Here is a 23,064-nt window from a genome sequence, read left to right on the forward strand (position 1 = left end):
TTTTGAGGTTTTTTTTATTTTTCCCCGCGTTCAGTACAGTGAATGGGGAAATATGGTTATATGGCTTTGTGGACAAAAAATGGAAAAGTCACTTGGTAGGAATGGAGGAAAAGAAAGCGCAGGAGTGAAAAGTGTCCATGTCGGGAAGGGTTAAAGATGGACCTGGTGCCTTCAGCCATAAAGTATGAGGGCTACACATGAAAGGAAATAGGTGCCCGCCATTCCGCACTGTAACCCCGGGCACGCCAGGCTGTACAAGTAATACTTCTAGCACGCTGCGGCCGCCTGCTGGGAGCAGTAGTAGCACAGCAGCTGGAGTCTGAGAGGAATATGAGGGCACGTCCTACAGGAGACAAGGCCATCTGCTAAACGGGCGGGGAGTCAGCGGGAGGCGTGGCCTAATGGTCCAACCAAGTGACGTCTACCTAGCCAATGACGCGCAGGAGCAGAAGGCGGGCGCTGCTGTGGAGGGCGTGGCTCACGCAGTGTTGTGGTAGTGGTCTGAGACGAGCGTGTCGCACGGTGTTGTGGGCGGGGTTATGTGAGAGGAGGCGTGGCTTTGGCTGCAGTCAGTAGTAGCGCCCGCTCGCCTTCGTGTCGGGGAATTTGAATGGTGGCAGTGGCCGTGCAGTGCTTGGCGCGGGGCACACGCATTTCTGACGGGAACACCGGCGCTGTGCCGCCATAGTGGTCCTCGGTGGGCTTCTGGAGGGGTTTACGTCACGGTTTGAACGGCGGACGGCGTCACGTCACTGAGTGCAGCGCGGCTGTCGGTAAGTACACAGCGGAGGGATAGCCCCTCAGCCGGCGGTGGGGTGGGCTCCGGGAGGCTATGGCAAGCGGCATCACGGAACAGTATGGTGGTCTCTGGCTGCCTCAGGTACGACCACTGCTTCTGAGCATCTGGTGTGTGTAACCCCTGAGTGTCCTGCTGGCGGTGGGGCAGCCATTGTGGCAGGGGGATCTGCCCAGCTGTGTGCTAGGACGGGGCAGCAGTAGGAGCCCACCCATGATCCGAAGAGGGGTCCTGCCATTTCCCTCCAAATCTGGCCGCAGCCATTGGATGTTATCTGACAGATCCTCCTAGATTGGAGCCCACAGCAGCTCTCATCCTCCTCACTATGGGCTGTAGGTTGTGTAATCCCTCCTGGGGCCAGGATGGAGGCATGCCCACATGGACTGTGCCATCTCCAGTCATTCTCAAGCCTTCCTCTCTCAGGATGGCACCTCAACCCCAGTGATGCCAGTGCACACCGCGTCACTGCCTATGCCGGAGGGTGCCAGCCTGTCAGCAGAGGGCTTCAGAGGATGGATCCCAGGCTCAGCACATCAGTATCTCAGTGATGTCAATGCGTGTACCGGAGGGTGCCAGCCTGTCAGCAGAGGGCTTCAGAGGATGGATCCACGCTCCGCACATCAGTATCTCAGTGATGTCAATGCGTGTACCGGAGGGTGCCAGCCTGTCAGCAGAGGGCTTCAGAGGATGGATCCCAGGCTCAGCACATCAGTATCTCAGTGATGTCAATGCGTGTACCGGAGGGTGCCAGCCTGTCAGCAGAGGGCTTCAGAGGATGGATCCCACGCTCAGCACATCAGTATCTCAGTGATGCCAGTGCACATAGCGTCACTGCGTGTACAGGAGGGTGCCAGCCTGTCAGCAGAGAGCTTCAGAGGATGGATCGTACGCCCAGGACATCAGTATCTCAGTAATGCCAGTACACACAGCGTCACTGCATGTACCGGAGGGTGCCAGCCTGTCAGCAGAGGGCTTCAGAGGATGGATCCCACGCTCAGCACATCAGTATCTCAGTGATGCCAGTGCATACAGCGTCACTGCCTATACCGGAGGGTGCCAACCTGACAGCAGAGCGCTTCAGAGGATGGATCCACGCTTAGCTCATCAGTATCTCAGTGATGCCAGTGCACACAGTGTCACTGCGTGTACAGGAGGGTGCCAGCCTGTCAGCAGAGAGCTTCAGAGGATGGATCCACACTCAGCTCATCAGTGATGCCAGTGCATACAGCGTCACTGCGTGTACAGGAGGGTGCCAGCCTGTCAGCAGAGAGCTTCAGAGGATGGATCCACACTCAGCTCATCAGTGATGCCAGTGCATACAGCGTCACTGCGTGTACAGGAGGGTGCCAGCCTGTCAGCAGAGGGCTTCAGAGGATGGATCCCACGCTCAGCACATCAGTATCTCAGTGATGCCAGTGCACACAGTGTCACTGCGTGTACAGGAGGGTGCCAGCCTGTCAGCAGATGGCTTCAGAGGATGGATCCACACTCAGCTCATCAGTATCTCAGTGATGCCAGTGCACATAGCGTCACTGCGTGTACAGGAGGGTGCCAGCCTGTCAGCAGAGGGCTTCAGAGGATGGATCCCACGCTCAGCACATCAGTATCTCAGTGATGCCAGTGCACACAGTGTCACTGCGTAATACCGGAGGGTGCCAAACTGTCAGCAGAGGGCTTCAGAGGATAAATCCTGTGACCAGGGATGTCGAGTCAAATTGTCGGTGATTACCACCTGGCCACCGTCTGTGACTCTTTACCGAATACTTCACCTTCATATAGGCAGCCTGTCTTATATAATGCAGCTACTAATAGTACCTATAGGAGGACCTTTAGAGCAGGGGTGTCAAACTGCATTCCTCCAGGTCATGTTTTCAGGATTTCCTGGTACTGCACAGGTGATAATTTAATCACCTACACAAATAATGAGTTGGTGATTAAATTATCACCTGTGCAGTGCAAGGAAATCCTGAAAACATGACCTGTTTGCAGCCCTCCAGGAATGCAGTTTGACACCCCTGCTTTAGAGTACTAAACACTAACAGAGTGCTGATGGGACGGGAAACGCTACTTAGGGTTCGCTCACACATGCGTATAATTCGGGCAAGTGCTATCCTATGGGGCAATCAATCTGCAGTGCTTTTTTTTTTTTTTTCAGCAGACTACATCAGTCTATGGAAAAAAAAAATCTCAGCATGCTGCAAGTGACTCAAATTCTGATCATGCGCTAATACAATTTTATGGGTGCGTGTGAACCATCAGACTTGCACTCCGATTTCATCTTGGTCTCAGACAATGGAGAAGATGGAGAAATTAAGTTCTCCATCTTCTCCACAGCTGTGCTCTCATGCCAGAGAAGTGGAACACACTGACATGGCACTCTTCATGTCATAAGCATAATCAGTTGGATTCTCTCACATAAGAGAATCATAGCTTGTGTGATCAGGGCAGTGGAGTTGGTAAGCCAAACCCCCGACTCCTCAATTCCCAGACTCCACAGCATCGGTCACTACTGAGCATGTGCATAAAGTGCACCACAGATTCGTCTCAGCTAAAAGCCAAGATGGATTGACATTTCTAGAAAGCGACATTGTCACACAGCTGGCCAAATCTGTGCACCCTCATGTTATAAGCAAAGGCAGCTGTGCCCCAGTGGCATCGGAGTAGCACAGGGCACTGAAGCTAGCAGGAGCCAGCAAACCGGTCAACTTTAGACCATCACTTACAAGTTCTAATAAAAGAGCTTGAGAGAGCTGCTCTCCTTACCTAGGGGACCGGCCATGTCTGATAGCCTACAGCAATAAAGTAGTAAATCTAAAAATCCCTCCCGCCTTGATAGCAAAGCATTTTTTTAATAAGCAGTAAATGGTAAAGTTGCATTTTTTTTACCAATTAAGAATAATCTGTAAAGCACCGCTCCAGTGTTTTTTTTTTTTTTTTTTTAATTTTACTGCTGGAGTGGTGGCGCTTGTATGTTCTCTCCCCCTAGTCTTACACTTACTAGCTGCTGTCTTCATCTTTTATCCGCACCGCTTCGGTCTGTCTCCAGCACTTTGTGACCTGCCCGATTGCACCACTGTTTGCTGGAGCAATCCAGAAGTAACAACTCAATGAAAGTCTATGAGGGACACAACGGGGTTCTCATAGACTTGCGTGGAGAGCTTGTGACTATTACCTCTGACTTTCCGTCAGTCACATGTTGGATTCACAAGATGGCGGATCTGGACCAGGCGGTGTCAGGGAGAACTGAGACAGCGGCTTGTGAGTATAATACTACGGTCAGGGAACTTAGATTAAGCACCACTCTAGACCTAAAATTAAAAAATAAATAAATCTTAAGTGGTGCTCTGAGTTAAATGTTGACTTTGCTAACGTTCTGCCAATGGACTGTTTGTACCTGGGATTTGGCGTCTCATCCTGGTTACGTTTCCTCTGCAGCCAATCACAGGTCTCAGCACTCCTCTGACCAGAGAACACCTTGTCGCTGTTTCTGTTGGTTCCCATCATAGACGATCCATCTAAGTGTATAGTGCTAGTGGTCACACAGGCTCAATGAGTCCTTCCTGTAGAGTGGAGGCAATCATTCTTGCTAATGTGCAGGCTGTTGGTAAAAATCCCTGCATTTCGAACTCTGGACACCTTATCGTTCTGATGACAGGGTCTTCATAACAAGTATGTAACGTCAATATCTGGACATAGGAGAATTCTTATATAGTAATTTCAGTTATAAAATGTTCTTTTTGATCTAGAAGAGTAAATGATGTTCCAATACCCTTTTTAGGTTAGAATACTGCTGTTGACTACTCTCTCTTATTGCAGAAAAATCCTGACAAAACAGAACAAGTTAATATCTTTATTTTTCCTGATTAAAGACAAAAGTACAGAATTAAGTGACATAGTTTTTCCCAACCCCTTGTCTGAAGCTACCAGAGCAATCTGCTATGATTTCTACATACCCCGAGGCCTCATTCAGACGTCAGTATTTATAAGCCAAAACCAGGAGTGCAACAGAGGAACACTATACAATGGAAAGATTTGCAGTCATTTCTGTGTGTAAGGGCTCCTTCTCACTTAAAACCCTGCTATTGCGCCGGCACTCCAGAGCGGAGTGTGCAGCTCCATGTATTGCTGTGCGGCAGCACGCTCCGCTCTGGAGTGCCGGCGCCATAGCAGGGTTTTAACCTGCGAGACTTGGACGTATTTCTCGCAAGTGAGAAGGAGCCCTATGATTTACGCCTGGTTTTGGCTTACAAATACTGGTCAAAAATTTGGCCTTCTGGATGAGGCGTTTGGACAGGGGTTTTCTTATAGGACACTGCCTGGTAAAGGTCGCTTGTTGTCAGGCTGAGTTATGCATGTGTCTGAAATGTGGATATTAGGCTACGTTCACATTTGCGTTGTTGGGCGCAGCGTCGTCGACGCATGCGTCATGCGCCCCTATCTTTACCATGGGGGGCGCATGGACATGCGCCGGTATGCGTTGTATTGCGTTTTACGACGCATGCGTCAATTTGACGCACCAGACAGGGCACTGACGACGCTACTTGTAGCGTTTTCCCTGCGCCAAAATTCATGAACATTACTATTTTATGTCAACGCATGCGTCAAAAAACGCAGCGTTGTGTATATGCGTTGTGGGTTGCGTCGACGACGCTGCGCCCAACAACGCAAATGTGAACGTAGCTTTAGACAGTTTGTCCTTTTGGGACATGTGGGAAGAATTGAGTACTGCTGCAAAGAGCAATTCTTGCACCAGACGTGCCTGTGATCTCCCATTAGTGCAGGAGCAGACGGGTGTATTTTCTTTCCGAAAACATCGTAATTCACCTGGCCAATGTTGGTCAAAGGGACTGTACATGTGTCCAAGTTTTGCTCTGATATTCAGATCGCGCTTGTCCATGCAAGTCAGTGAGTCTACGGAAACATCGGACTACACTTTGACATCTTATTGTAGTCCGATTTCCACAGACTGACAGAATGGGGTATTTTTTTTTTTTTCTCTCCATCTTCTCATTCGAGCTAATCGGACCACTCTGCTCACACTGATCAGAGTATGGTCAGAGTGTCATTTGCATAATCGTCCAGATTCTCTAAGGTGAGAAATTAAAATCCAACTTTCCAGGACGTCCCTCCTGACAGCACCCTGGAGGACGTTGTCCTCCTCCTTGCCGGGACAGGAAACACACGAGAGTTTAAAAATCCGGACCCACCAACAATTCCTCAGTGTTTTTCCTGTCCCTGCCTGGAGGGACACACGAGAAGAGCTGCGCAAGCTTACCAAGCTCAGGGGGATCGTGCTGTCCACCAATATCCTTCCACCCCTCTCAAGAAGCTGAGGGTCGAAACTTCCCAGGGGGGGGGGAAGTCCCTCTACCCCAAAAGCCTGGAGCAGGATGAGGCTCCGGGATAGAGCCGTTCCTCCCGGTGGCAGGCTCTCGGCTCTGGACGCGGCAGGGACCTGGCGTGGCATTCCTCCAGACAGCGATGGCGCGCGGTCCCGGCGACGCTACATCGAGCGTGCGGCTTCCGGAAACCAGATGGAGCCGCGTCCCTTCCGGTATCGTCAGTGCCGGTAAACGTCACTTCCGGTGGCGTACTGAAAGCGGGGAGAGCAAGCGCTCCATTGGTGGAACACACAGCAGCGCGGTCGCTACTTGCAATAGCGTCCAGCATCGTGCAGGGGTGTGTTTTGGCTCCAGTTTCAGTCCAGCGCTATGGAGGGAGACATGATCGAATATGGAGGGGTAAGTCCGCTTTGTGCAGTCTACCCTCACCTCAGATAAAACCCCAGCACGCCATCTAGCCTATTACTCCCTATCTTATGTTGTTTAGGATAAGGGAAACCCAGCTGCTCCCCCGGCCACAACTAAAAAACCTGGCAAGGTCTCGGTGAAGTCCAGCAGATGTCCTGTATGCCACGTAAAACTCCCAGACTCCCATGGCAAGACTCTCTGCGCACCCTGTACTTCTAGGGTCATGAAAGACGAGCAGTCATCGCGGCTTTCAGAGATGAGATCCCTAATCCGGGAGGAGGTTCAGGCCTCTATGTCCAGCTTTTCACCTCCACGCCCGGCCAGCCCATCTCAGGCCGCAAGTTGGCCAGACGGGAGAGAGACCATGGGGAGCCGGAGTATTCTTCTGATGAAGGTTCTGATCTAAGGGACTCTCTGTCAGAAGAAGAGGGAGAGCTTCCAGCAGAAAACCAGGATTGAGCCAGAAAGTACCTTTTCCAGTCAGAAGAGACAGACGAGCTTGTTCAGGCAGTGAGGAGTACCATGGAGATTGAGGAGACCTCTAAGCCACAGTCCAGACAGGACTTGATGTTCGGGGGACTTGTGTCACGAAACCAGACTGTTTTTCCTATAAGTGAACATATTAAGGCCATGGTTCTAGAAGAGTGGAAGGATGCTGAGCGCCGGCTGGTGCTATCCCGTGACTTTAAGGGCCCCTTTCCACTTGTGAGAAAAACGGACGAGTGCAATCCGATAAAAAATCGGATTGCACTCGGACCAATGTTTTTCAATAGGTGACATTCCATTAGCGATTTTTTTTTTTTTTTTTTTCCCAGCCGAAATCGGACTGAGAAAAATCTGTGTCGGCTGAGAAAAAAATCGCAGCATGCTGCGTATTGCTGAGATTCTCGGACGAGACTCGCCAATGCAAGTCAATGGGTGCGAGAAAAAAAACGCACAGCACTCGCACCATGCGAGTGCTGTCCGATTTTTACGCACCCGTGTCCTTAGAAAAGCCGGCAATTCAGCGCAGAGTACAGTAAAATCACACTGACAGGTTAGATGAGAGTAGATATATGCACATAGAATAGGTATATATACATATATATATGTCAGGGAGACACATATATATATATATATATATATATATATATATATATATATATATATATATATATATATATATATATATATATATATATATATATATATATATATATATATATTTATAGCCAATACAAAAGGAACAGCCAGACAGCACCACTGCCAGGAAGAACAAAGTGGGAACCGCTCACCTGTGTGAAGCCAGGATATCTGATCTTGGGTGCGTACCTCCGCTGGAGAAAAGTCCATATGAAATAATGAATATATAAGAAAATAGAGCGCACTCGCCGATCATCCAGTGCAGGAATCTTTATTCAAACATCGTGCTGTACATCTTCACGACCGGGGGTGCTGTACAGAGAGTGCGGCAAAGCGGGACGACGGGCCATTTTTTTTTTTGCATATTCCACACTACTAATGTCAGTAGTGTGTATATGCAACATTTGGCCGTTCTAGCTATTATATTTAAGGGTTAAATGTCGGAAAAAATTGGCGTGGGCTCCCGCGCAATTTTCTCCGCCAGAGTAGTAAAGCCAGTGACTGAGGGCAGATATTAATAGCCTGGAGAGAGTCCATGGTTATTGCCGCCCCCCCTGGCTAAAAATACCTGCCCCCAGCCACCCCAGAAAAGGCACATCTGGAAGATGCGCCTATTCTGGCACTTGGCCACTCTCTTCCCATTCCCGTGTAGCGGTGGGATATGGGGTAATGAAGGGTTAATGTCACCTTGCTATTGTAAGGTGACATTAAGCCTAATTAATAATGGAGAGGCGTCAATTATGACACCTATCCATTATTAATCCAATTGAATGAAAGGGTTAAAAAACCCACACACACATTATTAAAAATTATTTCAATGAAATAAAAACAAAGGTTGTTGTAATATTTTATTTAACGCCCAATCCAATCACTGAAGACCCTCGTTCTGTAACCAAAAAAACATAATAAACCAACAATATACATACCTTCCGCAGATCTGTAAAGTCCAACGATGTAAATCCTTCTGAGGGGTTAAAACATTTTGCAGCCAGGAGCTCTGCTAATGCAACGCTACTCCTCGCTGCAAAACCCCAGGGAATGAAGGTAAAGTAGGTCAATGACCTATATTTACCTGCATTTGCGGTGAGGCGCCCTCTGCTGGCTGTTCATAGATCGTGGGAACTTTCCTAGAAAGCCTGGGAGCTTTCAAGGAAAGCTCCCACGATCTATGAACAGCCAGCAGATTTATCTGATATGATGGTGGAATCGGTTAGATTTTCAGCCAGAAACCGCTCCCTATCTAATGCTGCTAGGAGGGCGGTATGGTTGAGGTCCTGGTCAGGAGATAATGCCTCTAAGACCAAGCTCTGCTCCATTCCATTTTCATGGCAGAGGGTATTTGGACCAGCGTTAGATACTATCCTTGAGTCAGCCTCTCATAAAAAGTAGGGGTTCCCTGAGGACAAACCTAAACGGTCCCAGCCCTTTCGGAGAGAATTCTTCTCCAGGAAGCAGTATGATTTCAGAGGACAGAGGGGGTCCAGCAGAGAGTCCTACAGGGGCTCCCGTGGACAGGGTAATAAGAGCAGGGGGTTTTTCTTTAGTCCAACCTCCAGAACTAAGCCACAATGACGCCACCTGCATTGGGGGAAGGCTACGTCACTTTGCAAAAAATTGGGTCCAAATTGCTCTAAATCAGTGGGTTCGCAGAACCGTGTCAGAGGGATACAGCATAGAGCGTTACTCCCCTCCTCCAGAAAGGTACATCGCTCCTACCATAGTCACAGCAGACTCTGCCATACTAATAGATTTATAGGACATTATCAGTGCGGCAGTAATAATCCCGATTCCTCCGTCAGAGATAGGAAAGGGGCACTATTCATCCCTATTCGCCATCACAAAACCATCGGGCGAAACTCCCACTATAATAAATCTAAAGCCTTTAAATGCTTGAGTGAGATACAAAAGGTTCCGAATGGAATCTATCCGGTCAGCAGTTCATCTTATAGATCAGGATGCTGTGATGTGCACTCTCGACCTAAAGAGTGCCTACTATCAGGTCCCGGTGCATCCTTCATCACAGAATCTGCTAAGGTTTGCAGTAGCGCTGCCAACCCAGACCTGCCACCACCAGTTTCAGGGCCTTCCCTTCGGACTGGCTTCTGCACCCTGTATATTCACAAATCTGGTGTCAGAGGTGGTGGCCTTCCTGAGAAGCCAGGGCATCATAATAATTCCATACCTGGATGACTTTCTTCTCGTGGCAAGATCGGTAGAAATCTTGATGGACGGACTCGGACGATATCAGTAATGGAACATCTAGGCTGGGCAATAAACTGGCAGAAGTCCGGCCTGCTACCAGAACACAGGGAGATCTTCCTGGGGGTGTGTCTGGACTCCAGACGCAGAATATCCCTATTACCGGAGGTCAAGCAGGAGACCATTTGAGCTTGAGTCCGGTACTTATGGAACATCAAATTTCCATAAGGATCGCAATGAAAGTATTTGGCCTAATGATGGCCTGCATACCATGTGTCAGATGGGCACAGTCACACTCAAGACCCCTGCAGAGACAGATTCTGTCTATTTGGGATCGCCGTCAGACTTCTCTGGATGCTCCCTTGAAGCTATCAGGACCAGTACGGAGATCTCTCCACTGGTGGACACAGATAGAGAACCTAAAGGTGGGCGTATTAGGGTCCACCTCCCCCTACGTACTGGTCACCATGGACGCCAGCTCATGGGGCTGGGGAGCTCATCTAGAAGGCAGAATCTTCCAGGGCAAGTGGCCAGCAAGCATCAGAGACAGATCCTCCAATTTCAAAGAACTATATGCTGTATGGGAGGCCTTAAGACGAAATTGGCTCACGCTTTCAAATCGTCATGTCAGAATATTTTCCGACAACGTGACAATGGTCTCGTTCTTGAAACATCAAGGAGGCCTGAGATATCGACCACTGCAGGATCTAGCGGAAACTATTTTCATCTGGGCAGAAGATAGAGTCCTATCCATAATGGCAATCCACCTGGAAGGTTCTCAGAACGTGATAGCAGATTACCTGAGCAGACGGCGAGTGTGTCCAATAGAGTGGGAACTGAACCAGAATATCTTCCTGAAGTTATGTCATCAGTGGGGAACCCCCAATATAGACTTATTTGCAAACAGAAGAAACTCGAAGGTCCCAAAATTCTTCTCTCTGAACCCCTTGGATCTTCCAGACGGGGTAGATGCCTTGAGTCAAAGGTGTGTGGAACCTCTCTCATATGCATTTCCACCCCTGGCATTGATTCCAGCTGTTCTACGGAAAATCAAGGCGGACCGAGCAAAGGTCATTCTGATCGTTCCGTACTGGCCAAGAAGAAGCTGGTTCCCTGTACTAGGGACCTTAGCGATCGACAACCCAATCGAGTTGCCTCTGCGGGGGGATGTCATTCACCAAGGACCAGTTTACCATCCAAACCCAGGCAAACTCCATCTTTCAGCTTGGATCCTGAAAGGGACATCTTGAAGGCTAAAGGCTTATCAGATCAGGTCATAGCCACTATCCAGGCTATTAGAAAACCTGTAACATCAGCCATTCACCTCAAAATTTGGAAACGATTTTGTCTAGAAGGTGGCAGGTCCGATGTTGTGACAGGCTCTCCAGACATGCCTGGTATCTTAAACTTCCTACAAGAAGGGTTCAACAAGGGTCTTAGACCCAGCACATTAAAAGTACAGGTTTAAGCACTAAGCTCCTTTTTAGACTACCCTTTGGCATCTCACCCATGGATAAGGTTCATTCGGGCTACCCAGAGAATGCGTCCCTCCATTAGGCAGTTGTCTCCATCGTGGGACCTTAACTTTAGTCCTCAGATCCCTGTATAAAGGTTCTTACGCTCTGGGTGAGGATGTGCCTATTTTAATTCGCACACGGACAACTGCTTTTTTTTAGTGCCGATCACCGCGGCCAAGAGGGTTGGAGAAATCCAGGCTCTATGTACCAGAGACCCATATCTCCAGATCAGGGATGATAGTTTAATTCTGAAACTAGACCTGGCATTTATTCAAAAGGTAGGCTCTGCTAAAAATAGAAATCAGGAGATAGTGCTTCCTTCTTTTTGTAACAACCCTTCCAACGCGAAGGAGAAAGCCCTCCACTCGCTGGATGACAGACAGGCGGTTATAGATTGTTTGGAGGGGCTACTTGGCGTATAGATCCAAACCTCTTTATTCTTTTTGGGGGAAATAACAGGAGTAAGAAGGCCTCTAAGGCCTCAATTGTTACGTTGGATCATGACTGTAATCTCAGATGCTTACCAGTCTGAGGGGATTTCCCCTCCAGTAGGCTTACGTGCCCACTCTACACGCGGTGTTTCTGCTTCCTGCGTTCCTGCGCTGAGCGGGCAGGACCATCAGTAGAACAGATCTGTAGGGCCGGGACACGGGCCAGTGCTGGTACCTTCTGTAAACATTACAAACTTGGATGTTATGTCCGGTCAGCAGACTGCTTTTGGGAGGAAGGTCCTCCAAGCAGTAATTCCACCCTAAGGTGGTGCTTTGGTACTCTCCAGGGTGCTGTCAGGAGGGACGTCATGGAAAATAGGCTTTAGACCCACTGGTAATTGTTTCCAGGAGTCCATCCTGACAGCACTGGTAGTTTCCCCCCCCAGTCTTGTCATATATATTACGATTTAATGTGATTCTTTCATTAAAGTTTTCATTTGCATTATTCCATGAGATGGCTCTTGTTACAACACTGAGGAATTGTGGGTGGGACCGGACTTTTAAAACTCTCGTGTGTTTCCTGTCCCGGCAAGGAGAAGGAGGACGTCCTCCAGGGTGCTGTCAGGATTACCGGTAGGTCTAATGCCTATTTTACTTCTTCAGATGAGCGGACAGGTCGACCTACATGCACACGCGCTTTCTTTAGGGGGTGTTCACACTGAGTTTTTTTCTTCTTTTTGCAGATGCTACACATGAGTGGTCAGCTCCTGGTTCTGTGCTGATTTTAAAAGCAGAAATCCTTCGATCAGGAACAGAACAGACATTTATAGGACATTTCAGAGTTTTCCCAAATTGTTATGAAAACATTTCCAGCACATCCTGCATTGTACTGTACCCAATATATTATAAATTTTAGGAGTCTGTCCATTTGAAACAGACTCCCCAGCCCTGCTGTTGATTGTGCCATAAATACTGCTAGAGACCATATCAGATTGTCACATATCCTTTCATTAAAGTATGAGCCCACTACTGGAAAACACCAACGTGCCAGCTAATGGCCCATTTAGACAGACCACTCCAGGCTGTTACATGACTGCTGATCGGCTACTAAAAATTAGGCCATTGCTCGTTTACTCATGCTTCTGAAAAAGTGAAGGGATCCGGAGTGATTTCTAATGTGATCATTTTGTTGCCATATTCAGGATCACTGTACTGGCAGCATTTCCTGTTATGTCAGATAAGTGCTGGCCTGTTAGGCTACTTTCACACTAGCGTCGGTACGGGGCCGTCGCGCTGTTTCGGCCCGACGTACCGGCGCATACTGTGCAAGCGCCGCACAACGGGGGCAGCGGATGCATTTTTCCAGCGCATCCGCTGCCCCATTGTGAGTTGCGGGGAGGTGGGGGCGGAGTTGCAGCCACGCATGCGCGGTCGGAAATGCGGACACAACGCAGCTAAAAACGTTACATGCAACGTTTTTTGCTGCCGATGGTCCGCACAACACGACGCAACCGTCACACGACGGTTGCGATGTGTCGCAATGCGTCGCTAATGTTAGTCTATGGGGAAAAAACGCATCCTGCAGACAACTTTGCAGGATGCGGTTTTTTACCCTAAACGACGCATTGCGACGTATTCAAAACGACGCTAGCGTGAAAGTAGCTTTAGATGGGCTGATGATTGATAACAAGTGATCCTACCAGTATTGGCTTGGTGATCATTGCTCCTCTAAATTGGCAATAAAAGTAATTACATGCCTATTAGTGATGAGCGAATATACTCGTTACTCGAGATTTCTCAAGCACGCTCGGGTGACCTCCGAGTATTTTTTAGTGCTCAGAGATTGTTTTCCTCACCTCAGTTGAATGATTTACATCTGTTAGCCAGCTTGATTACATGTGGGGATTCCCTAGCAACCAGGCAACCCCCGCATGTACTTATAAAAGAAACATAAGGCACAGGAATGTCCAAGTATCATTGCTGTACGCATATTCCATCTTGTGTCTCCTCCATTAAACAACGTGACCTGTCCATTCATCGGCTGGCTGTCTGTACTTTAACCCCTTAGTGACAGAGGCAATTTGGTACTTAATGACCAGGCCAATTTTTGCAATTCTGACCACTGTCACTTTATGAGGTTATAACTCTGGAACGCTTCAACGGATCCCGCTGATTCTGAGATTGTTTTTTCGTGACATATTGTACTTCATGTTAGTGGTAACATTTCTTCGATATTACTTGCGATTATTTATGAAAAAAACGGAAATATGGCGAAAATTTTTTAAAATTTTGCAATTTTCAAACTTTGTACTTTTATGCCCTTAAATCAGAGAGATATGTCATAAAAAATAGTTAATAAATAACATTTCCCACATGTCTACTTTACATCAGCACAATTTTGGAAACAAAATTTTTTTTTGTTAGGGAGTTATAAGGGTTAAAAGTTGACCAGCAATTCCTCATTTTTACAACACCATTTTTTTTTAGGGACCACATCACATTTGAAGTCATTTTGAGGGGTCTATATGATAGAAAATAATGAAGTGTGACACCATTCTAAAAACTACACCCCTCAAGGTTCTCAAAACCACATTCAAGAAGTTTATTAACCCTTTACGTGCTTCACAGGAACTGAAACAATGTGGAAGGAAAAAATGAACATTTAACTTTTTTTTGCAAAGATCTTAATTCAGAACCATTTTTTTTTATTTTCACAAGTGTAAAAACAGAAATGTAACCATAAATTTTGTTATGCAATTTCTCCTGAATACGCCAATACCCCATATGTGGGGGTAAACCACTGTTAGGGCGCACCGCAGAACTTAGAAGTGAAGGAGCGCCGTTTGACTTTTTCAATGCAGAATTGGCTGGAATTGAGATCGGACACCATGTCACATTTAGAGAGCCCCTGATGTACCTAAACAGTGGAAACTCCCCACAAGTGACACCATTTTGGAAACTAGACCCCTTAAGGAACTTATCTAGATGTGTGGCGAGCACTTTGAACCCCCATGTGCTTCACAGAAGTTTATAACGTAGAGCCGTGAAAAAAAAAAATTGCATTTTTTTCTACAAAAATGATCTTTTTGCCCACAAATTTTTATTTTCACAAGGGTAACAGGAGAAATTGGACTGCAATAGTTGTTGTCCAATTTATCCCGAGTACGCTGATGCGCCATATGTGGCGGTAAACCACTGTTTGGGCGCACGGCAGAGCTCGGAAGGGAAGGAGCGCCTTTTTGGAATGCAGACTTTGATAGAATGGTCTGTGGGCATTATGTTGCGATTGCAGAGCTCCTGATGTACCTAAACTGTAGTAACCCCCCACAAGTGACCCCATTTTGGAAACTAGACCCCCCAAGGAACTTATCTAGATGTGTGGTGAGAACTTTGAATGCCCAAGTGCTTCACAGAAGTTTAGAATGCAGAGTCGTGAAAATAAAAAATATTTTTTTTTTCACAAAAAAGATTTTGTAGCCCCCAAGTTTTTATTTTCACAAGGGTAACAAGAGAAATTGGACCCCAGAAGTTGTTGTCCAATTTATCCCGAGTACGCTGATGCCCCATATGTGGGGGTAACCCACTGTTTGGGCGCACGGCAGAGCTCAGAAGGGAGGGAGCACCATTTGACTTTTTGAGCGCAAAATTGGCTGTCGTGTTTGGAGACCCCCTGATGTACCTAAACAGTGGAAACCCCCCAATTCTAGCTCCAACCCTAACCCCAACACACCCCTAACCCTAATCCCAACCTCATCCATAATCCTAATCACTAACCCTAACCATAATCACAACCCTTACCCCAAAACAACCCTAATGTCAACCCTAACCATAACCCTAATCAAAACCCTAAATCCAACACACCCCTAATCCTAATCTCAACCCTAACCTCAAACCTAACCCTAATCCCAATACACCCCTAATCACAACCCTAACCTTAACCCTAATCCCAAACCTAACCCTAATCCCAAGCGTAACCCTAATGCCAACCCTAACCCTAATCCGAACCCTAATCCAAACCCTAACCCTAATCCCAGCTCTAACCCTAACTTTAGCCCCAACCCTAGCCCTAACTTTAGCCCCAACCCTAACCCTAGCCCTAGGGCTACTTTCACACTTGCGTCGTTTGGCATTCCGTCGCAATCCGTCGTTTTGGACAAGAAACGGATCCTGCAAATGTGCCCGCAGGATGCGTTTTTTGCCCATAGACTTGTATTGCCGACGGATCGTGACGGATGGCCACACGTCGCGTCCGTCGTGCACTGGATCAGTTGTGTTTTGGCGGAGCGTCGGCACAAAAAAACGTTCAATGAAACGTTTTTTTTTGTACGTCGCATCCGCCATTTCTGACCGCGCATGCGTGGCCGTAACTCCGCCCCCTCCTCCCCAGGACATAGATTGGGCAGCGGATGTGTTGAAAAACTACAGCTGCTGCCCACGTTGTGCACAATTTTCACAACGTGCGTCGGTATGTCGGGCCGACGCATTGCGACGGCCCCGTACCGACGCAAGTGTGAAAGAAGCCTAACCCTAAGTTTAGCCCCAACCCTAACCCTAAATTTAGCCCCAACCCTAGCCCTACCCCTAACCTAACCCTACCCCTACCCCTAACCTAACCCTACCCCTAACCCTACCCCTAACCCTACCCCTAACCCTACCCCTAACCCTACCCCTAACCAAACCCTAACCCTACCCCTAACCCTAACCTAACCCTACCCCTAACCCTAACCTAACCCTAACCTAACCCTACCCCTAACCCTACCCCTAACCTAACCCTAACCCTACCCCTAATTTTAGCCCCAACTGCTGTTCTCCTGCCGGCCGGCAGATGGAGACAGATGGCGGGCGCACTGGGCATGCGTCCGCCATGTTCTGCTGCCGGCGGCCAGGAGGAGCAGCAAGAGGATCCAGGGACCTAGGTGAGTATGCTAGGGTCCCCGAATCCCCCTATTTCTCTGTCCTCTGATGTGCGATCACATCAGAGGACAGAGAATTACACTTTACTTTTTTTTTTTTTTTTGCGGTCGCCGGTAAACAGTTAATTACCGGCGATCGCAAAACAGGGGTCGGTAATACCGACCCCGATCGTGCTCTTTGGGGTCTCGGCTACCCCCGGCAGCCGAGACCCCAAAGATTCTCCCGGTGCCGGCCGGCGGGCGCACTGCGCATGCGCCCGCCATTTTGAAGATGGCGGCGCCCACCGGGAGACACGAGGAGCATCGGGGGAGCTAGGTGAGTATTGGGGGGCCACCTGGGACCCCTTTTCTCTGTCCTCCGATGTGCGATCACATCGGAGGACAGAGAAATTAAAAAGAGATCGCTTTTTTTTTTTTTTTTTGCGATCGCCGGTAAACGGTTAATTACCGGCGATCGCAAATGCGGGGTGGGTTAAAAACCCCCCGAATCATGTTCTCTGGGGTCTCGGCTACCCTCGGCAGCCGAGACCCCGGAGAAAATCGGCCTCTGGGGGGCGCTATGGACTTTTTCCACAGCGCCGTTAATTAACGGCGCTGTGGTTTAAGTACCCTTAGCGGCCGCCGTTAAAAGGCGTATCGGCGGTCGCTAAGGGGTTAAAGTACAGAACAATATACAGCGGCGACAAAATGTCAGAAGAGACGCTGCAGGAAAATGACCGCCAGCAGTTTCTTGAAGCAATTTGGCCTCAAAACCCAGCAGAGTGCACATAGCCTAGGTGAGAAGGTTTCCTTCTTTCTCTGGGGTTTTGGGTTAGCGATGCCCTTTGACCTTTTAGGCATACTTCTATTAGCATGATTATTTTAGTTTTTTTTTTTTGGCAGGCAGCTCACCATGACTGGATGCTGTTAATTTCTGAGACAGGTACATTGGGAGATATCCTGCCAGATGTCCAAAGTAAGGGATGTGTCCTGGTAGGGATCTGCATTGACTACTGCTGAAAGGGGCAATGCATGGTTTTGGGGCAGTACGTCTTGTAACCACGGCCAGGGGAGGCGTCTGGGAACAGTTTTGTTAGGACTACTAATGTTAACCCCTTCATGACCCAGCCTATTTTGACCTTAATGACCTGGCCGTTTTTTGCATTTCTGACCAGTGTCCCTTTATGAGGTAATAACTCAGGAACGCTTCAACGGATCCTAGCGGTTCTGAGATTGTTTTTTCGTGACATATTGGGCTTCATGTTAGTGGTAAATTTAGGTCAATAAATTCTGCGTTTATTTGTGTTAAAAACATAAATTTGGCAAAAATTTTGAAAATTTCGCAATTTTCACATTTTGAACTTTTATTCTGTTAAACCAGAGAGTTATGTGACACAAAATAGTTAATAAATAACATTTCTCACATTTATACTTTACATCAGCACAATTTTGGAAACAAATTTTTTTTTTTGCTAGGAAGTTGTAAGGGTTAAAATTTGACCAGCGATTTCTCATTTTTACAACAAAATTTACAAAACCATTTTTTTTAGGGACCACCTCACATTTGAAGTCAGTTTGAGGGGTCTATATGGCTGAAAATACCCAAAAGTGACACCATTCTAAAAACTGCACCCCTCAAGGTACTCAAACCCACATTCAAGAAGTTTATTAACCCTTCAGGTGCTTCACAGCAGCAGAAGCAACATGGAAGGAAAAAATGAACATTTAACTTTTTAGTCACAAAAATGATCTTTTAGCAACAATTTTTTATTTTCCCAATGGTAAAAGCAGAAACTGAACCACGAAAGTTGTTGTCCAATTTGTCCCGAGTACGCTGATACCTCATATGTGGGGGTAAACCACTGTTTGGGCGCACGGCAGGGCTTGGAAGGGAAGGAGCGCCATTTGACTTTTTGAATGAAAAATTGGCTCCATCGTTAGCGGACACCATGTCGCGTTTGGAGAGCCCTTGTGTGCCTAAACATTGGAGCTCCCCCACATGTGACCCCATTTTGGAAACTGGACACCCCCAAGGAACTTATCTAGATGCCTAGTGAGCACTTTAAACCCTCAGGTGCTTCACAAATTGATCTGTAAAAATGAAAAAGTACTTTTTTTTCACAAAAAAATTATTTTCGCCTCAATTTTTTCATTTTCACATGGGCAATAGGATAAAATGGATCCTAAAATTTGTTGGGCAATTTCTCCCGAGTACGCTGATACCTCATATGTGGGGGTAAACCTCTGTTTGGGCACACGGCAGGGCTCGGAAGGGAAGGCGTGCCATTTGACTTTTTGAATGGAAAATTAGCTCCAATTGTTAGCTGACACCATGTCGCGTTTGGAGAGCCCCTGTGTGCCTAAACATTGGAGCTCCCCCACAAGTGACCCCATTTTGGAAACTAGACCCCCTAAGGAACTTATCTAGATGCATATTGAGCAGTTTAAACCCCCAGGTGCTTCACAGAAGTTTATAACGCAGAGCCATGAAAATAAAAAATAATTTTTCTTTCCTCAAAAATGATTTTTTTACAACTGCTCAAATAGAAAATCGCAGTTTTAAAACCGCAGTGAAATGCGCAGAAAAACTGCGATAAATCCGCAGCAGTTTAGCACTGCGGATTTATCAAATCCGCTGCTGAAAAATTCTCAGAGGACCAGAATACGTGTGCACATACCGAAACCCTAACCCTAGTTCTAACCCCAACCTTAGTGGAAAAAAAATAATTCTTTATTTTATTATTGTCCCTACCTATGGGGGTGACAAAGGGGGGGGGGGGCCTTTACTATTTTTGTTTATTTTGATCACTGTGATAGGTTTTAACACAGTGATCAAAATGCACATTGGAACGAATCTGCCTGCTGGCAGCATTTTGGAAGATGGCGGCGCCCATGGAGAAGACGGACGGACCCCGGGAGTAAGTATGATGGGGTGGGGGCGAGCACTGGGGGGGGGGGGGGGGTGGATCGGAGCACGGGGGGGTGGATCGGAGCACGGGGGGGGGGGGGGTGGATCGGAGCATGGGGGGTGGGATTGGAGCACGGGGGGGGGTGGGATTGGAGCACGGGGGTGGGATTGGAGCACGGGGGGAGCGGACAGGAGGACGGAGGCGAGCGGAGCAGTGTACAGGACAGATCGGAGGGGTAAGGGGGGGGGGGGCAGTCCAGTGTTTCCAGCCATGGCCGATGATATTGCAGCATCGGCCATGGCTGGAATGTAATATTTCACCAGTTTTAATAGGTGAAATAGTACAAATCGCTCTGATTGGCAGTTCCACTTTCAACAGTTTCACTTTCAACAGCCAATCAGACCAATCGTAGCCACGGGGGGCTGCTAAAGTACCATGTACCATGAAAGTCTGTGCCAATCCGACCCATGACGCCTATGTGGCGTCATGGAAAGATTGCGTCCCTGCAGATTGGGTGAAAGGGTTAACTCAAATTTCACCCGATCTGCAGGGACAGGGGGGTCCCTGCAGATCGGGTGAAATTGGAGTTAACTCTTTCACCCGATCTGCAGGGACGCGATCTTTCCATGACGCCACATAGGCGTCATGGGTCGGATTGCCACAGACTTTCATGACGCCTTCTTGGCGTCATGGGTCGGGAAGGGGTTAACCCAGCGAGCTACTGGTTATTACCTATTGGGTCACTGATGTCAGTGTAAAGAAGATGCAGAACACGTTTTGTCTTTATGCCTGCAAGCCTCTTCTGCCCTGGGATCATTAATGACATCGCCAGGCTATATAGTCCATGGCCATGCTGGTGTTGTGGTGTTGTGCAGGAGGTATTTATTGACTTGTTTATGCACTTGCACTACGTTCATTTATTACTGAGTGGAAGTACACAATATTAGTACCGGGTGGAGGACACCTGATCTGCTTCATCAGTAACTGAACCCACAGTGATCACCAGATTGCAGTATGGATCCCTTATACATATTTTGCCGTACGCTTTCTATTTGTGAGGAGGATCTGGACTTTAGTCTGTTGTCATTTATGAAGGAGGCCTGAGAAATGTTGTCTGTCTCAGCTCCAGGGTTGTGCTGCTGTCTGAGGCAATGGAGCATAGATCAGGAAGAAATCTCTTCACTGGTCCGCGTCTTTGTCAGGCCTTCGTGAGTGATATATTGGGAAAACAGGATGCTGTACTTCCATATCCTGGTTACTAGATGATGGGTACTGGTTACAAAAAGGTTCCCACCCACCCTCATTGTACAAGTGGGATATTGTGTAGATATTCCTACTTTTAGCCACGTTTTTATTATTACAAAATATATACGGTAATATAATAAAGTATGGAAATTGTTTGACTACACGAAAATACTACAAAATATTTCAAATACAAATAAAAAACATGTTTTCCCTATAGCGCCTGTCCATAGAGTAAGTAATCGTCACACTGAAGGTATCTGATACCTGTGCGTTATAAATGAGCTTGGATGAGATTAATTCAGGGGAGTCTAGGCCCCTTTCACACATCAGTTTTTTGTTATCAGTCGCAATCCGTCGAATTTTGAAAGAAACGAATCCTGCGACTGATGCCGCCGGATCCGTTTTTTTTTCTCATAGACTTGTATAGTATTAGTGACAGATGGCCTCACATTTCATCTGTCATTCGCCGGATTTGTCGAAAATTGTTTGTCCGGCGGCCGGAGACGATGGATAAAGTAATGTTTTTTTGTGTAGGTTGATAAATCTGACAGCAACGGATCTGTCGCCGTCCGTCGTTTGCTCTAATGGAAGCTTATGGGCGCCGGATACGTCAAATGACGGAATCCTGTCCGTTTTTTTAACTGCTCATGCTCCAATTTATTTAGGATCCAATTAGCCAGATCCGCTAGTCGGATCCATTGAAAAAACGGATCCATTGCATCAGTTTTTCACAATCTGCTACAGATTGTGACTGACAGCAAAAAACTGATGTGTGAAAGGGCAGTCATAATTTCTGGCATGGCACACGCTTGCTCGTTAGATGCTACAGATTCATGATTTTATTAATCGGGAGAGTCTAACTCCAGCATGTCCCCATATCTAGACCAGCATGAACAATGAATTGGGCCCGAAATGTCTTTTTGGCTTCCATAAAAGGGAAGATGGACTAGGGGGTTATATGCAAAGTATAGCCTTCTAATGTGGTTGAGAACACATTCTTGCCCGCAACCTTCTCTTTAGTAACCTCCTGGTCTTCTGTTAATAGGAATCTGACAATCATTTTCCCAGGAGTGCTCGTTTCAGTGTAAACAGGCTGCCAACCACCTTATAAACAAGCACAATGATTGTTAGTCGGGTGAAATGATCTTTGGTCCTTCATTCTCAGCAGCACATCATCCTACAGTTGTGGCCAAAAGTATTGACACCCCTGCAATTCTGTCAGATAATACTCAGTTTCTTCCTGAAAATGATTGCAATCACAAATTCTTTGGTATTATTATCTTCATTTAATTTGTCTTAAATGAAAAAAACACAAAAGAGAATGAAGCAAAAAGCAAAACATTGATCATTTCACACACAACTCCAAAAATGGGCCAGACAAAAGTATTGGCACCCTCAGCCTAATACTTGGTTGCACAACCTTTAGCCAAAATAACTGCGACCAACCACTTCCGGTAACCATCAATGAGTTTCTTACAATGCTCTGCTGGAATTTTAGACCATTCTTCTTTCGCAAACTGCTCCAGGTCCCTGATATTTGAAGGGTGCCTTCTCCAAACTGCCATTTTTAGATCTCTCCACAGGTGTTCTCTGGGATTCAGGTCTGGACTCATTGCTGGCCACCAGTGCTTTCTCTCAAACCATTTTCTAGTGCTTTTTGAAGTGTGTTTTGGGTCATTGTCCTGCTGGAAGACCCATGATCTCTGAGGGAGACCCAGCTTTCTCACACTGGGCCCTACATTATGCTGCGAAATTTGTTGGTAGTCTTCAGACTTCATAATGTCATGCACACGGTCAAGCAGTCCACTGCCAGAGGCAGCAAAGCAACCCCAAAGCATCAGGGAAACTCCGCCATGTTTGACTGTAGGGACCATGTTCTTTTCTTTGAATGCCTCTTTTTTTCTCCTGTAAACTCTATGTTGATGCCTTTGCCCAAAAAGCTCTACTTTCCAGGACGTCATCCTGACAGCACTCTGGAGGACGTCCTTCCTCCCTTGCTGGGACAGGAAACACACGAGAGTTTAAAAGGTCCGGTCCCACCCCCAAACCCCAGTGTTTTTCCTGTCCCTGCAAGGGACGCACGAGAACAACTTACCGGAGCTCAGGGGGATCGTGCGGCTCGTCCAATACCATTCCCCCTGTCAAGAGGCTCAGGGCAGATACCCTCCAGAGGGGGGTCCCTCTGCTCCAAAGACCAGGAGTG

The 23,064-nt window shown here is 47.4% G+C and overlaps 1 protein-coding gene across 21 annotated transcripts in view; it reads left to right on the forward strand.

Moving 5' to 3' along the window:
- Window positions 1-437: 437 nt before the first annotated feature.
- EPB41L2 (erythrocyte membrane protein band 4.1 like 2) overlaps window positions 438-23,064 on the forward strand; it is a 224,698-nt gene continuing 202,071 nt past the window's right edge. For 16 of the 21 annotated variants that reach the window (XM_069726020.1, XM_069726029.1, XM_069726024.1 and 13 more), the window contains exon 1: window positions 446-773. The gene's annotated coding sequence lies outside the window, so the exon portion shown is untranslated. Of the gene's footprint in view, window positions 774-23,064 lie in introns of all 21 variants that reach the window. The other 5 variants (XM_069726031.1, XM_069726037.1, XM_069726032.1 and 2 more) reach the window with 5 other exon arrangements.

Source organism: Ranitomeya imitator, chromosome 5 (assembly GCF_032444005.1).
Source record: "Ranitomeya imitator isolate aRanImi1 chromosome 5, aRanImi1.pri, whole genome shotgun sequence".
In the NCBI taxonomy this organism is placed as follows: domain Eukaryota; kingdom Metazoa; phylum Chordata; class Amphibia; order Anura; family Dendrobatidae; genus Ranitomeya; species Ranitomeya imitator.